Below are 27,680 nucleotides of genomic sequence, written 5' to 3' on the forward strand. Positions count from 1 at the left end.
ATATATGCTCTTTATTCCTGAGGGGCTGTGGGGTCTCACGAAGTCTGGATTTCCTATAGAGGGGGGCTCCTTTGGAGCAGATGGCCATGCTGACTGCCCTCTGCACCTCTTCAGAGCCTCCCCGTCCTCTTCCACTTACTGGAGAGAGTTCCCTGCTTGGAGAGAGAAGATTTCCTTGAGAAATTCGATGCACTCTGCTTGTTCCCATGAGCCTGCCTTTCGGACCCTCCCGGGGAGTCCTGCAGCTGCAGGAACTAGAGAAGCGTGAAGCCAGCCTCCAGCGTCCCCGGTCTGTGGGCTGCAGTCTCAGGGGCTGTGGGGGCTGGACAGAGCCGCGGGAGGAGAAGGTCCTGGGCGGGGGGGTGGGGGGGGTGAGGTGCGGGTGGGGATGAGCTTGCACGATGGACATCACCCTGCAGATGCGCAGAGGATGGTAGGGGACAAGATGGAAGCCAGAGAGATCAGGGCTGACGGGGCAGTGTTCCTTGCCGGAGGGAGAAGGGGAAGGTGTGGGCTCAGGTGAGGTTGGCAGTGAGCCAGGTTGGGGAGAGAACTGGCAGGATCTTGGGGAGCATGAGGCCGTGACCCACACAGAGGGAGTCACAGAGAGAGGAGGACAGGGTGGGGGGCCAGACGGCACCCTTTAATGCCTCCCTCCCACTGCTTTCTGCCCACAAACCCAGTGGGGGCTCCTCTGAGCTCTGCTGGCTGGGCTGGGGGGGGCCTCCTCCCCTCGGGGGCAGCCCGCTGTGGACCCACTCCTGTGACATCAGGCCCCCGGAGGGCAAGGACCTTGGTCCTTCCTGTCCACCCACGGCTGGGGCCCCAGCCCTGGACCTCGAGGAGTGTCCGCTGCTCATCCCCCAGACATCCAGGCACAGGGCCAGCCTGCAGGGGCTTCATCAGGTGGAAAGGCCCTGCCTTAGACATTTGAGTCATTGGAGACTTTATTGTTCTCACGACAGAACTCTCCAGTCCCAGGGAACCGGGAGTTTGGCGAAGTCTCTCATGAAATCTGTCTAAAGCAGCAGAAGTTGGCTGGATGTCAGTACCAGTCGGTGAATTTGCCGTGAATGGAGCAACCACTAACCTCCCTTTCTACCTCCGATTACACTGGGGGGAGTCCTGCTGGGGGGAGGTGCAGAGCGGGGAGGGGGGGCTGGGATTTCAAGGCCCCAGGGCTGGCTCCGGCCCCGCAGCATCCAAGTGGCTCCTGGCTGTGCTTGGTGACAACTCTCACAACCGGGAGGTCTCTAGTGATGTGTCTGGGACTCCATCCTGGCTGGCATTTACACAAAGGGCAAGATGGCAGGCTGGCCGCATTGAGCATGATCGGGGCTTGGAGGAACAGGCGACAAAAGAGGAGAGACCCAGACGGGTCCCAACAGGCTGGAGCAGAGAGATGACCTAACAGTCCCCTGGAATGTGGGCTCGGTGAGGGGGGGCTGTCTGTGTCTGCAGTGTGAACTCCCGAGAACTCTGAATGGTGCCCGGCCCATGGGAGGTGCTCAGTAAACACTAGGTGAAGGTGGACGAAGCTGGCCAGGTTTAAATGTTTGGTCCTGCACTTGGATCTACAAGGAGCCAACGCATGTGGCTTAGCGGTCACATTTACAAATCCTTGCAAGTCTTCATGAACACTAGCTTGAAATTAGGGTGTGATGCATCCCCAAAACCAGCCGGTCTTAGGGTGCATCATGGGTGTGGGGTAGGTAGAAGGCTGGAGGTGTTGATTTGAACCACCTATGTGACTACAGAGTCTACGTGGGAGTGGCTGGGAAGACAGGAGAGGACTGGCCTGGAGAAGAGGTTCAGAGGTGTTCTGGAAAGTTCCAGGGAGAAGCATGGGTCCTGAACAGAAGCCACTAGGGGGAAATTTGTGGACCAACTTCAGCAACTAGGAAGTTGTCTGAAAGGGAAGGGGGTCGGGGGATGGAGGTCAGGGATGCCCACTGGTGTGGGGCTCAGCCCCAGGTGAGAGGCTACCCGCAGTGAGGTTTGGGGACTTTCCTGGGCCTGGCCACAGGGTGTATGATGGCAGCCCCACACGCCCAGGACGTGGCCCATGACTCCTCGGATTTGGACTTGGGGGGCCAGGAGTCCTGCACTGACAACACAGGACACCCGTCGGGGGCTCCCTGCCGGTCTGCCCAGGGACTGAGTCACCTGCCCCTCCAGAGAGCGGTTCCCTGGAGCAGATGGTTTACGTCTCTTCACAGCGGGGGACGACCCAGCATAAGGAGCCACTTATCTATTATTCCAGTTTACCTGAAGTTTTTCCAATGTTTTGAAGGATTTTGTCCAGAATTGATAGTTTTTTATATTGCTCATTTTGTGAGTTCTTCTTTTCTGTGGAAAAAATAAGTACAATGATCAAGATTTGGTCAATCATGAAGGCATGACCCCAAACATCTTTCCTTTTCAACTTCAGAGGCCTTCAGGGGCCCAGAACCAAGAGTGTATGGTTTATGCTCAGGCACTCGGTGGAGACTTGCTTTCGTCATACTTTCTCCATTTTCTCCTTACCCTCTGAGGATGTGTTTGCCTGGTTCCCCCTGTGGGTGATGCTCCTGGTCACTTGGATGCTGTCCTTGCATCTGGACACATATTTTGTAAGACATTTCACTCCTCAAAAGCGTGAACTCCTACCCTTGCCCTGTCCAGGCCTTTTTAACAATATTGTGTGGGACTGGTCTTGCCACTGGGGAGAGGGGCAGATTGTGGGTTCATGGGGTGGGTCCAGGGTGGACCGGCAGCACAGAGTCGGGGTGGGAGAGGGCCCATGCAGAGCAGCACCCAGCCTGTGAGGCTCCCTTCCTCGGGATGCAGCCTTAACTGTGGCCCACAGGGTCTTCTTACCCTTCTCCTTCCCAACCTTCCCTACTTTCAAAGTGTATCAAGGAGACCCACCCCCCTGAAGTTCTCCCAAAACTCCATTTGAACACAGTCAGGAACTCTTAAGAAAAACTTTAACTTTAGCACATTTATATTTGTCCAACATATGAATCCGAAGTTGTTGCTGGCTGGTCTGCATCTCCCATTGCTCTGCGGGTGTTTAGAAAAGAACAACCCCTTATTTACCTATAAGCATCTAGCAGGTGCTCCGTAGGTATTTTTTGAGTGAGTGAGTGAATCTTTTGTTGAAGCTAATGCCAATAGGAAATTAATGATTATGGCATAAAATTACATGTGTCCCATGGGACACTTAGATGGCAATAGAACCTGAAGTTCAGGCACACTCTGGATGTCGGGAGTGGTGCTTTGGGTCATGAAGACTTTTCAGACATTCTGGAAATCACACAGGCCATTGGTTATTCTGGCAACAAGAGAGGGAAGCTCTCTGCAGAGCCTTCAAGCTGCTTTAGGCTTTTAAAATATTACTCCCCCAAGTTATTTTAAGGCAACAAATTCATATTTGTAAAAAGTATTATAAGCTCATGGTAGAATTTTAAAATTTGAAAAAAAAGGTCTGTGGAAAGTAAGGCCATTTCCAATACTTGACCCCTCATTTCCAGCTTTCTCCTGGAGGCCATGATTGCCATCTGTTTCTGTGTCTTCCAGTGATAATCTATACCGCAAAGATTGTTGCCAACATCACCCTCTCACTGAACGTTTCAAGCCACATTTACATTTTTTTTAGAGGAAATAGCTCAGGAAATTTTGGCAGACAATTCAGGCTGACTGACTTATGGAAACATAATTCATCAATAAGTATAAAAATTTTGCATCTTAATTTTGCTTATTTATGGAGTATAATCTATAGCCTTTAGGATTCCACATATCATGGTAACATTTACATGGTCCTATGTAGGTGTGGTTCCATTTGAACATCAATGCACCTGATGAGGCTTGTGGGAAATGTTTACTTTCCATTTATAGATGAGATCCCAGTTAGGCAAAGCAGCTTTGCCTGAGGTCACCAAGATGGTGTGAGGTCCGGCTGGGAAAGAATCCTTTCAGGCCGTCCTGAAGCTTCTGTCAGAGTTGAAATGCAGGGCTTTTCATAGCTATAGGATTCCCACATGGGTTCCCATGTGGAACCACATGGGTGAAAGTCCACTATCTGAACTTCCATGCATGGAAAAGATGGAGTAGTGAGGACCAGGTTTATCCTCCCAATTTAATTTAAAAACTAGGAAAAACGATATGAAACAATGATTGCCCATACATCAGACAACGGCAGCAAGGGACATGATCCCTGAGAAGGGCAATTGACAAGGGGTTCCTCATGACTGCTCCCATTCCTGCCTGGAGAGTTTTGTCAGCATAACAAGTGAGGACATAGGCAGAGCCCTGTGGTCTCACCAGGAGGAGATGGAAGTGGGAGAGGCCAAAACAGCTAGAGAGGTCAGAGAACTGGGAGACCTGCAGAGGGTTGTCCTGAGTCTCCAGCTGAGTACAGGTCAGTGAGAAGCCGTAGGAAGGATGACAGAACAATTTCCAGAGCTCACACAGGCCAGAAACAGACGGCGTCCCCACTGGTACACATAAAAAGCCTCATTAGACACAAGGCATTGGGGAGGGTACAGAGTTTTATTGCCTCAGTATTGGAGAATAGTCGCCTGAGAATAAGTACTGCTTGGTCTTAACTAACAAAGCTTAAATGAGAACCTCAAAAGGATCAACTCTTTCAAAGTTATTTAACTGGGTTCAAGATCAAAGCTTTTGTATTTTTTAAAATACAACAATATGCAACACTCAACAAAGTGAAATTTATAATATCTGGCATCCAAACAAAAATGAGCAGGCATGAAAATAAGCAATAAAGTATGATCTATAAAAAAACAACCTATAACGAGAAGAATTAATCAATCAAAAGTGACCCAGAAATGACATAGATAATAGAATTAGAAGGCAGGGCTATTAAAGTTTATCATAGCACCATATCCCATAGTTCAAGAAGCATAAATTCTCAGATTACATAAAAAAGCAAGACTTACTTGTACACTGCCTACAAAATCCTACTTTAAATATAAAGCACAAATAGGTTGAAAATAAAGTGATGGAAAAGATCACCCAGGCAAATGCTAATCAAAAGAAAGCTAGAGTGGCTATTGAAATTTTAGATGAACTGTCTTTAGGAGCAAAGAATATCACTAGGAATAAAGAGGGTCATTTCTTAATATTAAAGCAGTAATTCATCAAGAAGATATAACAATTCCATTTTTTTATGCATGCAGATGAAATGCAATGAAAGAGCTTCAAAGTACATGAAATGAACAGTGGTAAAACCAAAAGATATGGTGAGCAAATCCACAGTTATCATCTGAGGTTTCAATTCTGCTTTCTTAATAGTTGAGTCAACAAGGAGACAGAAATTCAATAAAGATATAGAATGCTTGAACATGGTGGTTCACCTACTTGATCTAATTGACATTTATAAAACACTCCACAAATCAACAACATATACACATTCTTTTCAAGTGCACATGGAATACTTGCTAAAGTACGATATATTCGGGGCCATATGGCAAGTTTTTAAAAATACGTTAAAAACATCCAAGTCATATAATGTGTGTTTTCTGACCAAAATGGAATTGAATCATAAATCAATAACATAGTGGTATTGGAAAAGTCTCCAAATATTAGAAAATGAAATAGCACATATCTAAATGGCCTATGGATCAAAGCACAAATTTAAAAGTAGAGTTATAAAGCATTTTGAACTGAATGAAAATAAAAACATAGCATATTGAAATTTGTAGGATGAGATTAAAGTACAGCTAAGAGGAACCGAACGTTCATAATAAAAAAGAGGAAAAGTCTCAAATCTATGACCTAAGTATTCCTGTTAACAAGTCATTTAAAAAAGGAGAGGAAAAAAACCCTCAAAATAAACAGAGGGAAGAAAATAATAAAATTAAGAGAGGAAATGACTATGATGGAAAATAGAAAAATAATACAGAAAAATGAAACCAAAAGCCTGGTTCTCTGTGCAGTTCAATAAAATTGATAAACTACTAATTAGACCACTAGGGATTTTAAAAAGGGCACAAATTACTGGTATCAAGAATGAGAGAGTTGACATCACTATAGTTCCTGCAAACATTAAAAAGTGTAATAAGAAACTATTATGAACAACTTTTACTCTTTAGATGAAATGAGCAAATTCCTCTAAAGACACGAACTACCAAAGCTCACTAAGGAAGATATAGAGACACTAAATAGCCCTTTATCTACAGAAGAAATAAAATTTGTACTTAAAATCTTTCCACAAAGAAAATATAAGCCCTAATGTCTTCATTGGTAAATTCTATCAGACATTTTATGTAGAGGTAATATCCATTTCATACAGACACATCTAGAAAATTGAAGAAAAGGGGACACTTCCCAACTCCTTCTGTGAAGCCATTACCTTGAAACCAAAACTAGACAAGAGCATCAGAGAAGAAAAAAAACTATAGGCCAACATCACTCATGAATATAGATGCAAAAATTCTTAACTAAATTTTTGCAAATTGAATCCAAAATATATAAAAAGGAAACTGTATCATGGGTTTATCTTGAAAATACAGGTCTGGTTCAACACTCAAAAATCAAGACATGTAATTCACCATATGAACAGAATAAAGAAAAACCAACTGATCATTTCAAAAGATCAGGGGTTGGCAAGCTATGGCTTATAGGCCAAATATGGATCAGCACTGGTTTCAGTAAATAAAGTTTTATTAGAATAGCCATACCCATTCTTTTATGTATTGTCTTTGGTTACTTCTGTGCTACAATGGCAGAGGTAAGCAGTTGCAACAGGGAACCATATTGCCCTTAAGGACTAAAATATTTATTATCTGACTTTACAAAAAAGTTCTCTATGCCCACAATGGATACACCTAAGTTTGAAAGAATGTCCGTTCTTACCATTTGTATTTAACCTTCAACATTGTACTGGAGCTAGTGGAGTAAGGCAAGAAAAAATGAATAGAAGGTGTAAGTATTGGAAAGGAAAAAAAATATCTATTCACAGATGATATGCTTCACTATGTAGTAAATCCCCAAGAATCTACAGGAAAGCTTCCAGAACGGAAGAGTGAGTGGAGCAAGGTGGTAGGGTGCAGAGTCTTGTACAAAACAATCACATTTATATACACTAGAAATGAACAATTGGAAGTCAAAATTTAAAAAAAGCAGGATCATTTATGATAATGCCAAGACTATGAAATATTTGTGTATAAATCTAATAAAATATATACAAGGTCTTCATGCTGAACCCTACAAAACACTGGTGAGAGAAATTGAAAGGGACCTAAATAAATGGCGTCATTCATATTTATTTGAGAGACGGAGAGCGAGCACTAATGGGAGGAGGGACAGAAGGAGAGGGACAAGCAGACTCCCTGCTGAGTGGGGAGCCTGCCACGGAACTCAATCCTAGGACTGCGAGATCATGACCTGAGCTGAAGTCAGACACTTAACGGACTGAGCTACCCAGGCGCCCCTGAATGGCGTCATTCATGAGTTGAATACTGAATACTGAACACTGTTAAGAAGTCAGTGCCACCAAACCGATCTATAGATTTGTAGCAATCCCAACCGAAGTCCCAACAAAATTTTCTGCAGGAATTAACAAGCTGTTTTTAAAAGACAAAGAGACCAGAATAACCTAATTGATTTTGAAAATCAGAACAAAGTGGGAGGATTCACACTACTTGATTTCAAATTTTGGTATCAACATAAAGTGACCAAGACAATGTGCTATCTGAAGAAGAATAGATCCTAGGTCAATGGAACGAAATAGATCCCAGAAATAGGCCCACATGTATAAGATCAACTGATTGTCAATACATGTGCAAAGGCAATTCAACAGGGAAAGATGAGTTTTTTTTTCAACAAATGGTGTTGGGACAACTGGACTTCAATTATGCAAGAAATCAAACCAAAACAAAATAATCCTGACCATACACCGTATATACAAATTAACTCAAAATGGATTATAGCCCTAAATGTAAAATCTACAACTTCAGAATTTCTAGAAAAGAACATAGAAAATGTTTGTGACTTTGAATTAGGCAAAGATTTCTTATATTTGATACCAAAAATGAAAATTGATCCACTGAGTTTGACTAATATTAAGAACTCCTGATCTTTGAAAGACACTGCTATGAAATGAGCCACAGACTGGCGGACGATCTTTCCAGTCACACATCTCACAATATATAAATACCTCTCAAAACTCAACAGTAAGAAAACACTCATGAAAATGGGCAAAATATGTGAAAAGACACTTGACCAAAAAAGATATTTGGATGGCAAATAAACACATGAAAATATGCTCAACAGTATTAGTCATTGGGGAAATGCAGATTAACACGACAGTAAGTGTTGAGGAGGACCCAGGGCAGCTCTCACTCTGCCAACAGTTCCTTACAAAGTAAAACACAGCGGCCACGCCTTTAGCTGCTTACCTAAATGAAAGGAACACTTCATTCACCCAAAACCTTGTATGCAAATGTTCCCAGGGGCTTTATTTGTAATTCCCAAACCTGGAAACAAGCCAGATGTCATTCGGCTGGTGCATGATGTGTAAGCCAGCGGCGGCCACCAGGGAACACTGCTCAGCCATGGAAAGAAAGGGACAGCGATGGGCAAATGTGCATGAGTCTCAAATGTGTTGTGCGAGTTGAGGAAACCAGACTCAAAAGTCTACACGGCATACGTGGTATATGACGTTCTGGAACAGGGAAAATGATAGAAACAGGACACAAGTGAGTATTTGCTAGGGCTGGAGGTGGTGGAAGGAGCGGAGTACAGAGAGCATGGAATTTTTGGGTGATGCACCTCTTCTGTGTCATGTTTGTGGCGAAGGTTATGTGAGTTTGTAATGAGGATGAATTTCACTATGGCGCACTGTATCCTACCAAAACACAGGATGTCTAGTAAGAATGCCTGACACGTCTTACAAATCAGGATCTGCCCCACGTTCCTACCTTTGTCATCTAATTTACTCGTCCCAGCAACCCCACTGCTTTAGGCACTCTGACCCTCGCTTACAGATGATGAACTGTAGGTTCAGAGAGGGGAGGTCACTTAACTTAGCCAAGAAGAGGGGGAGCCAGGGTCTGACGGGCTCCTACCCTCTGCCTGCACTGTGTCTCACGTTCCCATGCCTCACAGAAACTTGTCCATTCGCACCCCCCTTTAGCCCAGAAAGACGTCAGGAGGGTTAGCTAGATTCCCATCGGAAGATGACAAATACCAGTAAGAACCGGGGTTAAGATCAAGCCGAAAATGATCATGCATCAGGGAAAGGTCCTATTATATGATCAGTGGCATCCTGCCACTTAGTAGCCCAGGAGAACTATTCCAGCCCAGGCAGGAGAGCCAGTGAGTTTCCGAGAGGTGCCCTGCTGTGTGGCCAGAATTTCACATTAGAGATTCATTCCTTGGAGCCTACTTTAAACCCTCTTCGCCTCACAATCCCGAGGCGTGGCTCAGGAGGACGGTGCTGTGTTCACTATAGGTTTATGTCTTTGGGGAAGGCAATGGTGGACCTCGGTCTACCCCTGAACAACGGGTCCAAAACACTTGGGGTGGCTCGGCGTGTGGAACAAAGGTGCAAGAGACCCACCGTCTGTGAGCCTGTCCGTGTGTCCATTTGGGGCGGAGGCTGGAGCTCAGGGAAGCCCGTCCGGGGGGAGACGCCCACCTGCGGCAACAGGAGCAGGATGCGTGTCTGCTCCCGGCGGAGCCTGGGTGTCGGGGGCCGAGCACAGAGAGGAGGGAAGCCCGAGGGGCGCCCCAGCTGCGCTGAGCCGCGGGCGCCCCTGACAAGGTAGCAGGGACCGGCGTTGGACCATCTGTGACCTGCACCGTCATTTCTAATGGCTCAGCCTAATCTGTTAGTCCTCAGGGAGGTGTTATAAACTACTCGTTCCTTCCAATTTGGAAGCCCCCACGTCCCCCAAACCACTGCTGGCCAGAGACAAAGATGATGACTGTTTTCCAAGGTGACCATTTGTCTACAAATAATATGGGTTGACTTCTAATGTAGTTTAGACGAAATCACTGCAAACTCTGGGGGTTTTGGACAACGGACAAGCAAAACTCCACTTTGTACTTAAGTCAGGGCTGAAGGGAAGAGAACATCAGGAAGACTGACTGCCCAAGAACTCTTGAGGGGAGATGATTTTATTTCTGTGGGCAGGAGAAAGTTCTAGATAAATCTGCCCACAAAGGCTGGGGAGGGTCATGCCTGCTGGGGGCACCAAGCTCTGCGGGGCTCCAGGGCTCCTGGTCCCCACCCCTGAGGCCCCACAGGGAGGCAGGAAGTGCTCCCTGCTGGCTTCTTAGATGGAAATCATTTCCTGCAGTGAACACCTGAAAGGTAAATCACCACCTCATTGTTCTCCCTGGCAACGTTTCCAGCACATTAACAGAGCAGGTGGGATCTGCCAAGCGAAAGACAGGAAGGGTGGAGGTAGGGGTGCTGGGCCGCCCACAGAGCCAGAAAAACCAAGAGCTAGTCAGCAGAGCTGGTCTTGACTGTTCTGGGCGGCTGTGGGAAACCGGCTGGCACAGGGTTCTCTAGGTGTCCTTGGAACGGGTGTGACTCCCACCCGGCGTCTGGAGCAGGCCCCGGGGCCCACTAGGGCGAGAGCCTCGGTCTGCTGGCCTCACAGGCCCCATCTGGGAAATGGGCCTGATGCAGGGTTGCTGTGAGGGCCGAGGGAGAGCTTCAGAGGTGACAGTGCCAGGCACACCGCGAGCCCTCCCAGGGCAGCAGCATCACCGTTACCACAATGCTCATCACGGTCACCGAGGAACAGTCACCTTCATGACGACGCTCTGTTGACAACTACGTGCACTGTTCATCTGCTCACTCGCCGACTCTGCAAACATGAGTCAGTGGCGACTGGGAGCCAGATACGGGGGCCCAGGGGCACCGCGCACGAGGCTTCCTGGAGGGGCTCACGGTCCGGTGAATGTCACAACCCCCAGTGGGGCCACGGTCTGCCCCATTCCACGGACGCACACAGAGGAGTGTGGGTAAGCACGAGGGGAGTAGACAAGAAAGCCTCCATTAGAACGCGTGCAGCATCCCGGTGGGTTCCTCCAGGTCCTCCCAAGGAAGAGTAGAAGTTCCTGACTTGAAGAAACAGCTTCTCAGGCCAGAAGATCATCTTAGACCGGAAGCTCTCTTTCCCTCAGATGAGGCGTGTGTCCACACACGGGTCTGTGCGTCCGCCCCTACATCATCATCGTCCAGTGACCGCCGCACTGGGCATCTTCCCACTGTCTGCTCATTCTGTGGAGGGGGCTACGTTCGCGTGGCTTCTGGGGAGAAAATAGACCCGGTGGATGCTGGGTTCAGCAGTGACTCCGCTGAATGCCCGCTGTACGCATTACCGTGGGCCCGCACGGCACCTTCCGGAGCCTGCCTGTCCTGGGTCCCCCCGCGGTGCTCTGGGCCTCGGGGGGAGGGGATGGCATTGCAGGGCTGCAGGCAGAGTGCCTGAGTTCTGTGGAGGAGTCGTCCTCTGGGGGACGGCTGCTCTCTCACTGGCTGCAAAATCCGCTTCTCCAGATCGGGGAAGGCAGTGAGAGCGGCTTCCCATGCTGGCGGTCTGGGCTGCCACCCCCGTCCGGGAGCTTAAGATCCACATGCGACAGTGTCAGGCCCGGCCACAAGTCACCTGCCCCCGCCCTCCTCCATGCCTACACCCACACGCGGCCTGTGGGCAGCCGTGGGGACCACTGGCTGGCGGGGCCCTTTCTCCTGCAATGAGGGGCTGAAGGGCCCCTGGAGGTAATGTCATCATGGTTACGGGCAACATGGTGCTGGCTGAATTTCCTCCCGATTTCCCTTCCACAACAATGAAGCTCAGGGCAAAAACAGGTTCAGCCCACGAATGAGACATGGAATGCTCTTGGTATTACAGCAGCTGGACAAAACTGAAGGCCCGTCAGTCTTGGCTCAGGAGTGGGAAGACTCTGGAAGGTCACTTCCCTGCCAGACCACAGCCTCTCACAGAAGAGCTCCCACGGGGGGTTTGAGATTCTAAGGGGCCCAGACACTGGTCACTCAGAAGCAACCTCTTGGCCACCTGCCCCGCCCCGCCCCCGTGGGACCCACATTCCCCTCCCATCCCTGGCCAGCGCCGGGTAACAGGGCCCAGGCGACCATGATGGGAAACAGTGCAGCAAAGAAGACAGGGCTTCTCTGAGCCTCGCACTATTTCTTAATTAAATTAAAATGACAAAGTATTTACTGCTTTTTTAATGCAGTCCACATTCAGTGGGGAAACCCCGTGGCCTGTTTCCCAGGCGCTGGCTTGAAGGTATCTGCTGCCCGGTGGTGTCATGGGTCACCCTAGAGGCCATGTGTTGGTGTCCTTTGGAAATAGGGTGGCCCTAATCCCATATGACTGGTGTCATTATGGACACAGAGACACACGCACAAGGAGGAGGCCGTGTGATAACATGGCAGAGGTCAGGGAGAGGCTTCTACAAGCCAAGGAACCCCAAAGACCTCGGGGAAACTACCAGGAGCTGGGAGAGCATGGGAGACACGCCTCACGGCCTCCAAGGGAACCAGCTGCTGACCTTCATCCGGGACTCCTGCCCCCAGGACGGAGAGACAATCCGTTCCTGCGGTCCCTCGTACCGACCGACGTAAGAATCGAGCCCAGGTGCCCAGATGGATAACGCACCTGGAGCCCGCTTGCCCTGCGGCGCGGCGAGGAGCCCCCGGTGGCGGGGACGGAGCTGTCATGACCTAGGTCTTTCTGTCTCGGGAAACACAAGTGCCATCAGCACGTGCGCTCTGCTTTCATTCCCTTCTTGTGTTTTAAGTGTTGGTGCCAACCCCGAAAGCTGATTTCATGGCCCACTCATGGTCTCAGTTTGAAAACCGCCCGCTTGAGGGAACCTCTTCCTTTGGAAACGTGGTGCCGGCGCCCACGAAGGCGGTGGTTTCTCTCCAGATGTTCCCATTGCCTTGTCTCGTCTTTCCTCTCTGCCAGGCTTGTCTTTGTGGTTTGCCTTCCACAAGCTTCTCTTTTTCTTTTCTTTTTTTTTTTTTTTAAAGATTTTATTTATTTATTTGACAGAGAGAGACACAGCGAGAGAGGGAACACAGCAGGGGGAGTGGGAGAGGGAGAAGCAGGCTCCCCGCAGAGCAGGGAGCCCGATGTGGGACTCGATCCCAGGACCCTGGGACCATGACCTGAGCCGAAGGCAGTCGCTTAACCGACTGAGCCACCCAGGCTCCCAAGCTTCTCTTTTTCCCACCTGCTTTTCCAGCTGGCTTCCTCCGGGCCGCCGTCTTCTGGGCCTGTTTGCCCGCCGAGTCCGTGAGCACCGCGGGGCCAGGTCCTCGGCGCTTCGTCTGTGGGCCCAGAAGCAGCGCCTCGTGCAGCGGGCAGTGACTATGCAACTGCCTTTCAGTTCCTTGTGAAGTTGTGAGAACATTATGGAATTTTGCCTTTTTTCAGTGTTAATGAATCAACATTTTCTTCACATATTCCCCAGCAGCATCTTTGCTGGTCTTGTGCTCAAACGAACCCCAAGGTTTCGGGGTCCCCTTCAGCTGTGACGCTTCGTTAATTCATCCAGAACCCACAGACACCTGCTCCGTACAAAGTGCGGGGTGACAAGGAGGACACGACATCCCCCTCGGGAGGCCACAGTCCACGGGGGAGGGGCCACAAAGGGCTCCTGTGACCAGTGGGTGGGGGCATGGAAGCAAACCAGCCTCGATTTCCCCAGGAAACCAATGATCCCAGCTCCACCTTACATCGTCCCCTCAGTTTTTAGGAGCCAAGTTGAAGTGGGAGCTGCCTTAACCCTTCTGTTTAGCTTTTTCTAAAATATTAGAAGGTCTAACTCAGGCTGTAGCAGGAAGTGAGAGAAGCAAAGAAGTGATGCAGGCTCAGACTCAGTTTTCTTGACCCTTCCCCCAGAGGGAGGCTTTGTACTTCACGATGCAGTTTCCTTTTAATTAAAGGGCTGACACAAGATCCAAGTATATATTGTATACATACAGGGATACAGCTTAGTTATTTAAAAATGAAGAAATGGACAAAAATACAGCAGGTAAATTGAAATAATAAGAAAGCAGATCGTGATGATCCTTATATCAGAGAAAGTAAAATCTAAGCCCCAAAGCATTAAACGTGACAAAGAAGGGCTCTTTTTAATACTGAAAGCTAGAGTTCACAATGAAGAGATAATGCTCATGATAATCCACACACAAAACGTCACAAGAATCATGCTTGTAAAGCAAATACTACAAGAAATGCAAGGATACACACACAAAAACACATTTATAGTGGGGGAATTTGCACACCATCCTAGTAAAAGAATCAGGGGAGAAAATAATAGGGAAGCAGAGAGGGGGCTCAACAACATTGTCGATAAGCAGACATGATAAATACGCACCAAGCACCCTTCCCATCCTAACAGCAGAGGACACACCTTCTCAAGTGCTTGTGTAATATTCACAAAAATTGATAATATATCAGGTGGCAGAGAAAACATAAGTCAGCCACAAAGTGGAACTATTAAAAACACTTTCTGATCATAGTATAATAAAAACTAGAAATTATTAACAAAGAGAAAAGGTCCTACCACCTAAAAATTGGAAAACGTTTTATTAGACAACTTTTGGGTAAAAAGGAAGTGCAAACTAAAATGTATAGAATTTCTGGAAAATAATGATAATTAAGACACTATGTATGAGAATCTATGGGTTATGTTTAAAGGAGCAGAGCACCAACCACTTATTAGTAAAATGAGATAAATGAATTACTCAGCTCTAAAACTGGAAGACAGGCAACAAAGTGCACTATAAAAAAAGCATAAAAAAGGAAATATTAATGACAAAGGTAGAAATTAATAAAATGCAGAATGGAAATACAGTGAAGTTAGTTAATACGTCAATACCCTAGCTTTTGGGAAAAATTAATAGACAAGCTACTAGTTTACCTGATTAGAAAGAAAAAGAAAAAGCATATATTTATAAAATAAGAAATGACAAGGGGGAAATAGCAGTGGGGACAAATGATATCTTTAAAATAATGAGTTAATTTAGGGACCTCCATGCAAATACATTTGAGAACACAGAAGGAATGGGTCGTTCTCTAGGGAAATGGAGTTTGCTAAAATTGACTCCATTTGATTAAGAGAGACTAAATGAATTGCTTTTCCTGGAAGAAACAGAAAAAGTTACTAAGGAACTACCTGAGAAAAAACAGCAGAAGGAGATGGTTTCACAGGGCATTTCTAACAGATCTGAAAAGACCAGATGGTTTCAGTGCTCTAAATCTTCTAAGAGATTCAAACAGGAAGGAAAAACCCTTAAATTCTTTATTGTGAATTAGGTATAGCATTGACATTTCAACCTGATAAAGATAGTACAGAAAGACTACAGACTAATATACACCTATGAACTGTATTTGGGTTCAAAAATACTAAATAAAACATTGAGGAGCAGAATCCAAAATAATCAACACGACCAAGTAAGATTTATTCTAGGAATGCAAGGTTGGTTCAATATTGGAAAATCCATTCATACACCATTCACATTACTAGGCCTAAAGAAAAAAAATTTAGTATTGCCAAAGAATGAAAAAGACTATGACAAAATGTAAAAAAATTGATGGATACTTTCTTCAGTTGTTAAAATACATATGCCTTTGTCCTAAAGCCAGAATCTTATTTATTGGCTAAACACTAGGGGTATTTTAGCTAAGATGGTGAACAAGGCACAGAAACCCACTAACTCTGCTACCTTTGACCATTATTCTCGAAATATGAGCCAATGCAATTAGATAAACCAATGAGATGCAAAAACATTGGTAAAGAAGAAGAAAATTCTATTTGTACATGATAATGCAGTATATTTGGAAAACCTGAAAGAATCAATGATAAACTGAACTGAGGCAATAAAATAATTTAGTAAGACAGTAGAACAAGAAATTAACCTACAGAAATCAATAGCACTCACACCCACAAATAAAACAGGTAAAGCACATGGTGGTAGAGCCGTTCTCATTCATAACCAGCGAGACAGATGACTGGCCCGCCCCGGGTCTCCCCGGCACGTAGGCAAGGTGGTTACCAAGTAGCCGTTACTGCCCTTGAAAAGTCTGTGCTTACCGCCAGGAGAGATCTGTGATTCACCATAACCCTCAGGACCGCCGATTTGGTAACTCTCATCAGTGCTGGGTTCTTTGATGACGAACATGGAAAAAACAGGTGGACATTGTTTTGATTACACACTTAAGAAGGTTTTGTCCCATACTTTATTTTAAAACTTTAAGTTGAAATGCCAATATCATTTTCAAGTTTAATCTAAAAATGTGGTCTGGAAAGTTATCATGCAAGCATCGCGTCAGATGTCATCTGACTATTAAGAATATGTATTTACTCGTTTGCTGACCCAGCCTCCCAGTTATGAGAATTTACGTGTCCAACAATAGGCAAACACATGCACACCGGGCTGTTCCTTGTGACATCGTGTGTAACTGCAGAAACAATGTAAACAGAAGCAAGTAGAAAGACCACACGTGGGCAGGAGCCACGGTTCCTTCTCTGTGACAGGCTGGAGCGACTCTCAGCACAGAGTGGGCAGGGAACAGGGCAGAAGCTGGGAATTTACGGTGAGCACCTTCATCTAACGAGGGACGGAGATATGAGTGTATGCTCATCTCCTCATTTGTGCCAAAGGGAACACAGGACTCTTGGGGTTGGTGCCCTGGGGATGCACATCATGGTGGGCTGCTAGTAGTTTCCGGTATGTACCTTTTTCTATTGTGATGACTTTTAAAACCACGGTAATGCTCACATATTCAAATATAAATATCTAAAATCAACAGCACGAGGAGACCAAAAAAATATGCCCATAGTAGCAACGAGCTAAGAAAGACGTGCAGAGAATGGGCAGGAGGAAAGACCCACTCTAGGTGACTTTGCAAACTACATATTTTTGGAGACAAAGAGCTCCTCACAAACACCATTCTCCTGTTGGCAGATCTGATTTTTCCAGGGGTGCAGGGTAGCAAATTCTAAACCTCTAGGACTAAGCAAGTGCTTAAATTATTGTGGAAAATGGGAGCCATATTTTTAACAAAGAGTTGCAAAGGAGCAGGAAGGAGGCCTGGAGGAATCCTGTGATATTGGGTGGAATCAGATTATCAGCTTGAAGTCGTGGTTTTATGTAGAGAAAGAGGGCGGGCGACAGTTCGATCTAATTCTGTATGTGTGTGCGCGTCTCTGTGCGCACGCCTGTGTGCCTCTGTGTGTGCACACGCCTGTGTGTCTGTGTGTCTTTTTGTGCATCTGCGTGTGTACACGTGTGTTGGTGTGTCTCTGTGTGCATATGCCTGTGTGTCTATGTGTGCGTGCCTCTGTGTGCGTGCCTCTGTGTGCCTGTGTGTGCGTGCCTCTGTGTGCGTCTACATGTGTGTGCCTGTGTGCATCCATGTGTGCACACGTGTGTCTCTGTGTGCACCTCTCTGTGAATCTGCGTGTACACATGTGTGTGACTGTGCATCTGTGTGTGCACAAGTGTGTGTGTCTGTTTCTATGTGTGTATCTGTGTGTGTCTGTCTCTCTGTGTGCATCTGTGTGTGCACACGGGTGTGTGTCTGTGTGTCCCCATGTGTGTGCCTCTCTGTCTGCATGTGCACGTGTCTGTGCGTCTCTGTGTGTGTCCATGTGTGCACACACGTGTGTCTGTGCCTCTCTGTGTGCACATGCGCGTGTGTCTGCGTGTGCGTGTGTCTCCGTGTGTGGTCACACATTTTCCAGCCCTGCCTGCGGAGCGAGGCTGGAAGGATTGGCATTCTCCTCAAGTCCGCCCAGCACCCATGTCCTCGTTTCTAAGTTCTGTCCTCGTTTCTAAGTTCTGTCCTCTGGGAAAAGAAATCAGACTCCAGGGCTGGGGCAGGGAAAGGGCTAGAAGCCTAGAACGCCTCACAGAGCCAGAAATCAGGGAAGTGTTCAAGAGGAGGGCGCATCAACAGACACAAGAACCAAATGGATGGAGCCCCCAAGGCAAATCTGCGGTGAGCCAATGAGGCAGGAACAAAGGAAAGAATGAGTAAATATGGGACAAGCTCTTCCTCAGGGCAAAAATCCCAATACATAAACAGAGGGAGTGAGAGAAGCAGAAAGTTGCCATTTGACAAGGTCCTGCCTCAGGGCCCAGCACCACACCTCGCAGGGCAGGTGTCCCCTGAGCTGCACAGGTGACCTTTCTTCTGTGCAGTCTTCAGGGTAAAGGAAAGATCTGTCACCCCCTGGCACCGCTCGGAGCCTTGGCCGACTGGAATCCATGTCAGCCACTTCGGCTGTTGGAGGGACGCTTCCCCCCACTCCTGGGGGCCTCCCTGGCTGGCGGGGGGCGCTGGCTCTCCCCACCCGCCCCCGGGAGGGGCACTGACCTAGCTGGATTTGGGAGGGGCAGGCAGTGTGGAGGCCCTTCCTCTGGGCGGCCCCCTGCCTGCAGGGACGTTCCTGCCTTCCTCCTCCAGGCCGTGCTTTCCCGGGGTCAGTCATGGGCAGGGGTGGGAGGCTGGCGGTTCCTCGACAGAGCTGGAAATCTGCCCACGTTGGGTGGGGCTGCCTCCCTGTCCAGCCACACTTTTCATCCTCCATGACGGGGCTGTCCCCATCTGCCCCTGCCTGGCTCCTCCGTCCTCCCCTCTGGGTTCTCCACGCAGGTAGGGGATTAGTGGGTTGCATTTACCATTATTGAAAATTTTGTCCTCATTGCCAAGAGAGAACTGTGAATTATCTGGGAGTCCATGATAATTCTGAGGAGCACCAACTTGAAAATTCTCATTCAGGATGGAATCTTTGATGAAGAACATGGAAAAAATAAGGGAACAATTGTTTGATTACACACATACGGACATTTTGGTCCACACTGTATTTTACGGAGTGCTAATGGAGTGTCCAAGTTCTACTGAAAACGTGCTTTGGCAAGTTAATATGTAGGAGAGTCAGGCGTCATCTGACCGCCCTGCACCCAGCCGTGTGGGCCTCGGCAGATGTTGGATGATGCTAATCCTAGGAACTGGAATTTACATCTGGATGCACAATTTCGAGACAAGGCTGAACTTTCTTGCTGCTGAATGTAGTTCATGCACTGCGTGTAGATTTCGGATACCCAGCTCTCCCCTTAGCAGGTGTCACCCAGACACTCGGCCTTGGTTCTCCACGAGCTAGTTTATGGGTCTATGTGCATTCTGAACACCATGAAGCTGCACTTTGGAAAAGCACGTTCTTTATCTTTGCTCACTACCAGCCAGCTGGCCTTGGGTAAGTGCTTCAGACCCTAGTTTTAGCCCCCGTGGAATGGGGTCATGGTCGCCGCCCACTCTCTCCAAAGGCTTAGGTACGCGTCAGTGTCCTGGTAGTTGAAAGTTCCTATTTCCATGTGCCCTGTTTTCCTGCGGTGGCTAAACCCCATTTGCAGCCTGAGCACAAGACCTTGCTTGCATGTGCACCCCAGAGACCACCCCAAAATAGAGGGAACTCGTCTCTGCCCACCCGGGCTTGACCTCCTCGGTCTCGGGAAGGTTCTAGAAATGGTTTGGGACAACTGTTTCTTTCACGTTTCATTTGCTTTTGCCCCAGAAGTAGCTGGCCTTAAAGAAAGCAGAAAGATGGGATTGTGTCTTCCCCACCACAGACCCAGGAATATATGCAATTATAGGTTTAAAAATGTATACTTGCTTTTTTCCGTGAATAATTTTGTTGCTACTGTTGATGCTGTCCTTTGTTTTCCAGCCATTGATGATTTATTTGGATCCAACATCTCTCGGACTAGCATTTCATCTTGGGAAAAGCACACAAGGACATCTTAAAGCCAGTGGTGCAGGACCCATACCCTTCTGCTCTACGCGGACATGAGGCAGTCTGTGAAGCAGGGACTAGAAACAGGGACTCGAGGAGCACCATGCAGATGGGATTTGGCTTCCTAAAGAACCTTGTCTGGGTGGGAGACCTCTGCCTCCCTCAACAGTTTCTGAAACCTGAGACCATCCAGATACCCTGGACGAATAAGCACTGTCCCCCAAAGACACGATGCTAGAAGCCTGGCCCCAGGTGCAGTCACACTTCTCACTGCCCCCCGTCATTCCGTCCCCTCTGAGACTTTCCCCAGGCCGTCCCCGTGTGACCACGGTGTCCTTCCTGATTTCTGCACGATGCAGCATTGCTTTCTCCCTCTGCGTCTTCCTGACCTCTCCCAGGAAGCTTTTAACATAAGAGCACCAGACTTCGTGTCCGACAGAGGGGACCCACGTTCTGGTTTTGCTCTCACTGGACCGTGATCCAGGCAGCTTCCTCCTGGAGCCTCAGTTTTCTCATCTGCAAAATGGGTCTGTGTTTATCTCCTTGGGCTTGTTAGGAAGTTCACATAAAGCAGTGTACAGGGACAGCACTTAGCACAGTTGGGGACCATGATGGAGGCTAAATGCAAAGGAAAAGGGGGCAGCGGCAAGTTGCCCCATCTCTGCAGCCCAGCGGGCACCCTGACTGGCTGGTCCACGCACTAGGACTGGAGCCCCTCCAGCAGGGTGACCACCTGTCCTTGTTTGCCCAGACTTTCCTGGTTCAGCAGGCAAGTGCCACATCCAGAGAGCGCTGAGGTCCTGGGCAAAGCACACGGCTGTCCACCCTGGCTCTGGGTCATGGGAGATACATGAGTTCAGGGGGAGAAGACCTCAAGTGCCACTGGAAACCAAGATTTAGCCGACATGCCCGGGGAAATGCTCTGTGCGGCTCTGCGGCTTTCCTCCTCAACAGCCTCGCTGTCCTCCTTCCTCCCCACAGAACCTGAACTTTGCCCCGGGGCCATGTGTGCATCCCAGCGGAGCAGGGCATGCAAAGGGCTCCGAGAAGAACTTCGCTTCTCCTGGCAAAGACAGCGGGTGCTTCAACCTGCACCCTTCCTTCTTCCCGCCCTGGGAGTGGCCACCATTCTGGAGCTTCGGACACCACCCATGACCACAGGCATGAGCTCAAGGGACGGCCGGGGTGGCCTTAGGGACGTGGCTGGACGTCACTGAGCGGCTGGTAACACAGCAGCGCAGCCCCTCGGTGGTGGAGCCCCCGCGCTCTGGCTCTGCACACGTGGCCAGGGCATTCTTCGCTGCTGCCCTGCTCTGGCTGCCCCTGCTTCCACCTCGGGAAGACCTCGGCCGCTCTTCTGGGCCAGTTCTAATGCAGAAGACTTACAGTGTTAAGTCCCTAAAAATCATGGTGTCTAGTTAGATTTTGGGTCACAGAGAAGTTATTCATGTGAATAACAAACATTTGTTGAGCACTTACTGTGTACCAGAAACTGTCCAGGTGCCCGGAGGCAAGGACGGCCCAGCCCTGGCCTCTAGTCTCTGTCCTGAGCAAACCGGCCATGTGTGAGGGGCAGGACTCTCCACGTGTGACCGTGTACTGCACCTTATGGAGCACCCACCAGGGGCTGAGGACAAGGGGGCCCCAAGGCGGGCAGGCACGGCAGGGGACAGGAGCCCGACTGAAGGGCACAGAGAAGTGGGTGCTCCTGGAACCAGTCCACCTCGGGAAGGAGGCTGCGGTGGCCTCCTGGGGCCACTAAGTACTACCAGCTGTGGACGTCCCGGGAGGTCCTCACAGCAGGCGGTGACAGCCCTGCTGCCACAGGACAAGCTCCCGTGGACAGTGTCCATCCTCAGGGCCAAGGGGAGCCCACAGCCAGCGGACTTTGCTCCACTTCCAGAGCAGGAGGGGAGCAAGCCAAAACCTAACCTTTCAACAGCCTCCAGAAGCACTGTGCATCTGATTGTCGCAAAAACCTTCAGGGAGCCCGACAGTTGTGCAAGTGAGAAAACTGTCTCCAGATCATGCCTAATTTCTTACGGTTACATTTTCTTTTCTGGAAAATGAGATATTGAGTATACAAATGGGCAATGACCAGACCTACATAAAAACAAAACCAGCCACTGTGTCAGCCGCAGCCCAGACAGCCGGGCTGCCGTCGAGAAGTCCCTCCTGCAGGTAGCTGGTTCCAGCAGCAATCCTGGAAACCAGGCACCCCCACCCCCCGGGGCCACCTGCCCCTGATGTCCTGAGTCCTGGGACCAACCAGGGAAAGCCCAGGGTGCTTCGCTGACCCATCCCACGGGACCCGCTTCTGGTTAGCTGCCCCGGTGTCCCGGCCCCTGAGCCGTCCCCGGCCGGCGCCCATGTCAGCACCCCTCACCAGCCGTCCCTGTGCCACCCTGAGGTCTCCCCGCCCCACCTGCCCGGGTCTCTGCCACACGCACGTGACGGTGGCCTGGCCGACGGCCTGCTGCGGGGAGCTCTGAGTCCACAGCCTCTGCTGTTCTCACCTCATGGACCTCGCGTCTCCAGAGACACGGATGTCTCCCTCTCACGGCTTCCCGCTCTCCGCCTGGGAGAGGTGTGTGCGTGCATGTGTGTGTGTGTGTGTGTGTGGTGGGGGCTGGGGGGGCAGGAGCCTCGGTTCCCCTTCTGGGCTTTAGTTGATGAGCCCCACGATGTCATCAGAAATCCCAGTGACTCTATCCTTTCTTTTTCCCAGGTAGTCGGGACCTTGGGTGGCCGGCCCATGGGATGGAGTGGGTGCTGGTGACTAATCCTGCGGGTACCGAGACTGTCAGACCCGCCAGGAAACTTAGGAGTATCGGCCACCACCTCTCCTGACCTGGGGGTGCTTCGTTCCTGCCGGGCCGGTTCCCGGGACTCGCGGTTGCCCTTCCAGGCCGGCCCGGAGCTCAGTCTCCCTAACCCGAACGTAGCGTTTGAAGGGAGTCTAACGCACCCCTGCGCGGGGCGGAGTCCTCCGTGTACCCGAGTTCTCTCCACGCCCTGAACCACACAGAGCTGATGTTACCATTTCATCTCACAGACGGGCTCTGCTGCCGGGACAGGAAGGAACCTGCGGGCAACAGAACCGCGTCTTCTGATTCTGAGACAGGATTGCTTAGATGAGCGGCCGGTGGCCGCCCCACAGTGAACTAGAACATTCATTCATTCATTCACTCGCTCATGTAATCTGCCAATCTACCTGTCTGTCTGTCTGTCTGTCTACCATCTCTCTGGCAGTCAAAGGGGATTTCCTGAGCCTCTGCTACACTGGACTTGGAAATGGGGTGAAGCCCAGGGTCCTGGCAAAGGCGCTCCTAGGAAGGGTCCATGTCACCCGGCAGGCATGCGTCGTCCTCAGAACTCTGCTGTCTGAGTTTCTAGGCCTGGAGGGCAGCCCAGCGTCATGCTCCCAGGCTCCTTCTCAGAGAGAAGGGAACCCCCAATTCCCAGCCCCGAGCCCCCTCTCTCAGCTCAGAGGGCTTCTCTAGGCTTCACTTGTACGAAATATAAGATGAGCGTTGGACCAGAACGGCGGGCTCTGTAGCTCCGGCCACGTGGACACACGTGGATCGTATCTGGTCCAATGGAGATGTCCTCTGGTTGCAAAGTGCACACCAGATTTTGAAGACTCAGTGTGATAAAACGCTGAAAATATCTCATGAGTGTTTTTATGTTGGTTACACATTGAAATGGTAACATCAAATAAAATGTGGTTAAATTAGTTTCACCTGTTTCTTTCTTCTAAAAAGATACAGCTACTAGAAAATTTAAAATATCTGTGGCTTGCCTTGTATTTCTCTTGAACAGCCCTGTGAGCTCCCAGGTTCCCAGCACAGCAGGACTTCGGGCAGGGCTCGATTCCGACTCTGGGCATTGCTAACGAGCTCCCGGTGACTCAGCCCTGCTGGCTCACGACCTAACTTTCAGAAGGGATGTCCCAAGGCCCTTCTTCGGTCCAAAGGCCTAAAATTCTACTTCTTTCTTAACTTCTTGGGAGTTTGACTCTTCGGGTGTAAGCATTAAAGCTAAGGGCCACGGGGAATGTGATTCTAGCCTCAAACTGAATTGCACCCCTCCACCTTGTGCAAGGAGCACCAGGTTATCTGGGAAACACCCGCTGACAAGCACCCACCCTTCCAGATACAGACCGGATGCTGATATGAGGAGGTTCCTTACCAAATACTCCAGGCATATCCTCCTGACTTTTTGAACTGGGTGGCATTTCAGTGGTTGGACCTACGGGGGAAATAAATACCCTAATAGTTTAACAGTTCATTGAATTTGTGCTGACTTCTCCTAAATAGTCTCCGTTTTGGGGCGCCCACCAGCCTGCTGCAGGGGAAGAGCCCTGCCCGGGGTTTCCAGGACCGGGCTCTCATCTGCAAAGTGGCGAGCAGAGTGGCTGTGTTTGGAGTGACGCGCCCTGCGATCGGACTCCTGCCCTCTTGGGCAGCGCTCCCTGGGGCCGTCCCTCACAGGGGAACAGACGTCCTGGCTCCAAGGAAGACGCCCTTGCAGAGCTCCGAGGACAGACAGCCAAGAGGGACACGCATGTCCTTGTGTAAAAAGCACACTGGAGGCTTAGGGATAGGATCTGGGGAACGGGAGTGTGGACTGCTGTTCCCCCTGGGGTTCCCCGGTGGGGAGGGGGTCCCAGACACACCGGCCACCGGCTCTCTCCCCCTCGTCAGCACAGCCATTCCAGGCGGTCTGTCTACAGGTAAGATGCGGGGTCTCACGGGGGAGTGGGCCGGGCCAGACGGCAGACTTCCGTGGGGTCCCTGGACGCCTGAGCTGCAGCCTTCCCGGCCTCGCTGGCCCGAACCCGCCGCGCTGGGGCCCCGGCTGTGTGCGGTGACTGATGCGGGTTCCCCCGGCGGCAGCACCAGCCAGGGGCTCCCTGCCACTCTCCTGGCTCAGAGCGGGGCGGTCCTGGTCCCTGTCCTCGACTCGAGGTCCAGGTCAGCCTCTCGTCCAGCCCCCAGGCGGCCGCAGGCTCCCGGAGGGGAGAGGGCAGCCCCGGGACCGGCGGGCAGGGCCACGGGCTGCAGAGCGAGCCAGGCGTCTGTAGACGCTCGGGTCCCAACAGTAAACCAATGACGACGCTGATTTTCAAATGGGTTTAATGATGGACAATCTGCATACCAATGGACTCATCTGCGCGCCGAGGGCCTGGAACAATGCAGGAAATCTATGTAAGAAGGTCTGCGCTGAGATGACAATCGCTTCCCAGTGTGCTGACCTTCCGTAAACGAAGCAAACAAAAGTACAGTTCTCTTTGGATGAGGCATTAATGAGTCATTAAGAATGGGTACAGCTGCGTCTGCAGGCACTTTGTTAAAAATATTCTTTTCATTTTGTGTCTGTCCCGTAATTATAATGGAAGCATTGTGCGAGTCGGCCAGTAAGCGTGTGCAGAAAAATATTTATGTCTTATAATACGCGCACGGTTTTTAAAGTGCGTCGTCAACTGCGGTTGCCGGGACGTGTTTCGCCTGTTGTCACCCCCGACTGACAGTCTCTGGGCTTCGAACCGCCAGGCGCCGGAGTTACCAGGATCCCCCGGCCCCTCCTCCTCCGTGTTTGCACAGTGCCCAACCTGGCCACCGGGAAGGGCTCCTGCGGACCTCTGCAGTTGTGCTCCGGTTAATTTGGGGCAAACGAGGCAAACCGGGCCCACGGCTGCCGCCCCCGTCTCTCCTCAGGGTCAGGCCCACCCGTGTGGCCGACGGCAGCGCTGTCCGGGGAGGCGGTGAGCCCCCGGAAGCATGACGGGGACTTCAACTACCTCCATTTTGACCTCAAACTTTCTAATTGATGAAGTGCTTCTTTCCGGCTTATCTCTTCACTCAGGCGAGAGACGGGCCAACATCCTCGGATGGGAACCGGCATTGCCCCTCGGGGTAAGGCCTGCCCGGGGCCGGCCAGACCCCGCCCAGACGGACCGAGACACCGACCGACCTGACCTTTCCGCCCACCTGCCCGCACCTGCCGGCCTCTGGCCCCCGTTTCCTCACAGAAGCCTGCGGGTGGTTGCGGCACTTGGGAGGTGCTAGTCCGCCGTCTTCCCGGCTGCGGCCTCACTGAGATAAGCTTTCCTGCGTCCCCACCCCGGTCTCTGCCTGCGCATTCGGTCAGCGCGAGTGGCCACAGCTGGCCTGTGTGGGGCCCCTGCGCCCCGGCTGCGGCCATAGGAACCCCAGTGTTCGCTTTCAGGAAAGGATTTCGGCCCTTAACTGGTCTTCTGAGCCGGGGCAGAGGCCGGCGGTCACCCAGGGCTCCCCGTCTGGACAGGAGAGCCGGTCTGGGAGGGGCAGGCTGGTGCGGCGGCCGCAGGAGCCTCCGTCCATCCGCGCTGGGGGCCGGCCCCGGGGACGCAGGCTCGCGACAGTCGTGAGCAGGAAGGGGCTGGAGGGACGCGCGGTGCCATGGGCGACACTCGGCCCCCACGTGTCACAGACCCTTCGGCTCCCACAGCCGCACAAAGGACACTGTCCTCTGTAGGCGCCTGGGAGCTCCGTTTCCTTGAGACAAGGAAGCTGGGGACGTTCGCGTCTTCCCTGACCGCCTGCCTTCTCACCCCCGCCCCGGCCAGCTGGCCTCCCCCTCGGGTCAGCGCGGGCACGGCGAGGCCGGGAGGGGGAGCGCCGTGCGGGGCTCGGGGCCGAGGCCGTGGGCCTGCTCCCAGGAGAGCCGCACCAACCCCCTGGGGGACCCTCCAGGGCCCGCGCGTCCACCCTGGGGAGCTGGGGCTGGGGCACCGTCCCGGCCCGTTTCCTTCCGTCTTTGGGGACCTCTGAGGAAGGTGGACGAGGGGGGCAGGTGGCCTGAGCACGGAGCTTCCTGGCGGGAAGTGGGGGGTCACGGAGCACCCCCTTCCTGCCACCCTGTGCCCTCACGGCCTGCGAGTCCCCGCCTCCCTGGGCCGCTCTCATCCTCCGCGCCGAAGGGGCCAGGACGAGGACCGGAGCCAGGGGTGCGCGGGGGCCCGCCGGGGGTGACTGGAACTGTCCCCAGCGAGGGCCTCTGGGACCGCGGGGGACTGAATCCGGCCCGTGCCCGCGTGTTAAGGACGCTGCCTGTGGCAGAAAACCGGCTTCCCTTAGCAAGAAGAGGTGTGCGTGGAATGACGGGGCCCGTTGGACGCGGCTACCGCACTCCCAGGAGCAATGAGAACACGTGTCGCGCAAGGTGCGGGACCCCAGCCGGTGTGCAGCTGACACCCAGGGTGCGAGTTCTTTACGCTATATTCCTCGACTCTGGGCGAGTGACACATTTTCCATAATAAAAGCGATTGCGTCCTATGGAGTTTGGGCTTAAAAAGGCTTCAAAGAGGGGCACCCGGGTGGCTCAGTCGTTAAGCGTCTGCCTTCGGCTCAGGTCATGATCTCAGGGTCCTGGGATCGAGCCCCACATCGGGCTCCCTGCTCGGCGGGAAGCCTGCTTCTCCCTCTCCCACTCCCCCTGCTTGTGTTCCCTCTCTCGCTGTCTCTCTCTCTGTCAAATAAATAAATAAAATCTTAAAAAAAAAAAAAAAGGCTTCAAAGATAGAAAACGGTTCAGCGCACTCCATTCTCCCCCAGAAATAAACGATGATTTGGGTAAGGTAGGGAAGGACCCGAGGGAGAAGCCGTGGTGGCTGGATTCAGCCCCGGGGAGGTGAGCGTTTCTACCGCCTCGATAATCCACTTGTGACCGTACCTGAAGTCATATTGATCGGTTGGAGCTTGGCTTCATGCCAGCAAGATAGCAGCAGGACAAACAGGGTCACTCCTCTGTTCCCTGCCATGTTCTCGCCAGCCGAAGGAGGAAGACCTTCCCCTAAGGCCCTCAGCTTCTCCTGCTTTGGTCTCCAGGATACCGTG

The 27,680-nt window shown here is 50.9% G+C and overlaps 1 non-coding gene across 2 annotated transcripts; it reads right to left on the bottom strand.

Annotated features, from left to right (window-relative positions):
• On the bottom strand, positions 1-27,671 carry LOC118520193 (uncharacterized). 2 transcript variants are annotated; one of them, XR_013446691.1, is made up of 7 exons: positions 27,517-27,671; positions 23,992-24,051; positions 19,681-19,782; positions 18,689-18,796; positions 16,096-16,167; positions 2,269-2,349; positions 1-152 (listed from the first exon to the last, which is right to left on the bottom strand). It is a non-coding gene; the product is annotated as an uncharacterized LOC118520193 (transcript). The 2 variants fall into 2 exon arrangements; XR_013446693.1 differs by having other exon boundaries at positions 1-155.
• Between the last annotated feature and the right edge of the window lie 9 nt (positions 27,672-27,680).

The sequence above is a fragment of the Halichoerus grypus genome, chromosome 4 (genome assembly GCF_964656455.1).
Source record: "Halichoerus grypus chromosome 4, mHalGry1.hap1.1, whole genome shotgun sequence".
Taxonomy (NCBI): domain Eukaryota; kingdom Metazoa; phylum Chordata; class Mammalia; order Carnivora; family Phocidae; genus Halichoerus; species Halichoerus grypus.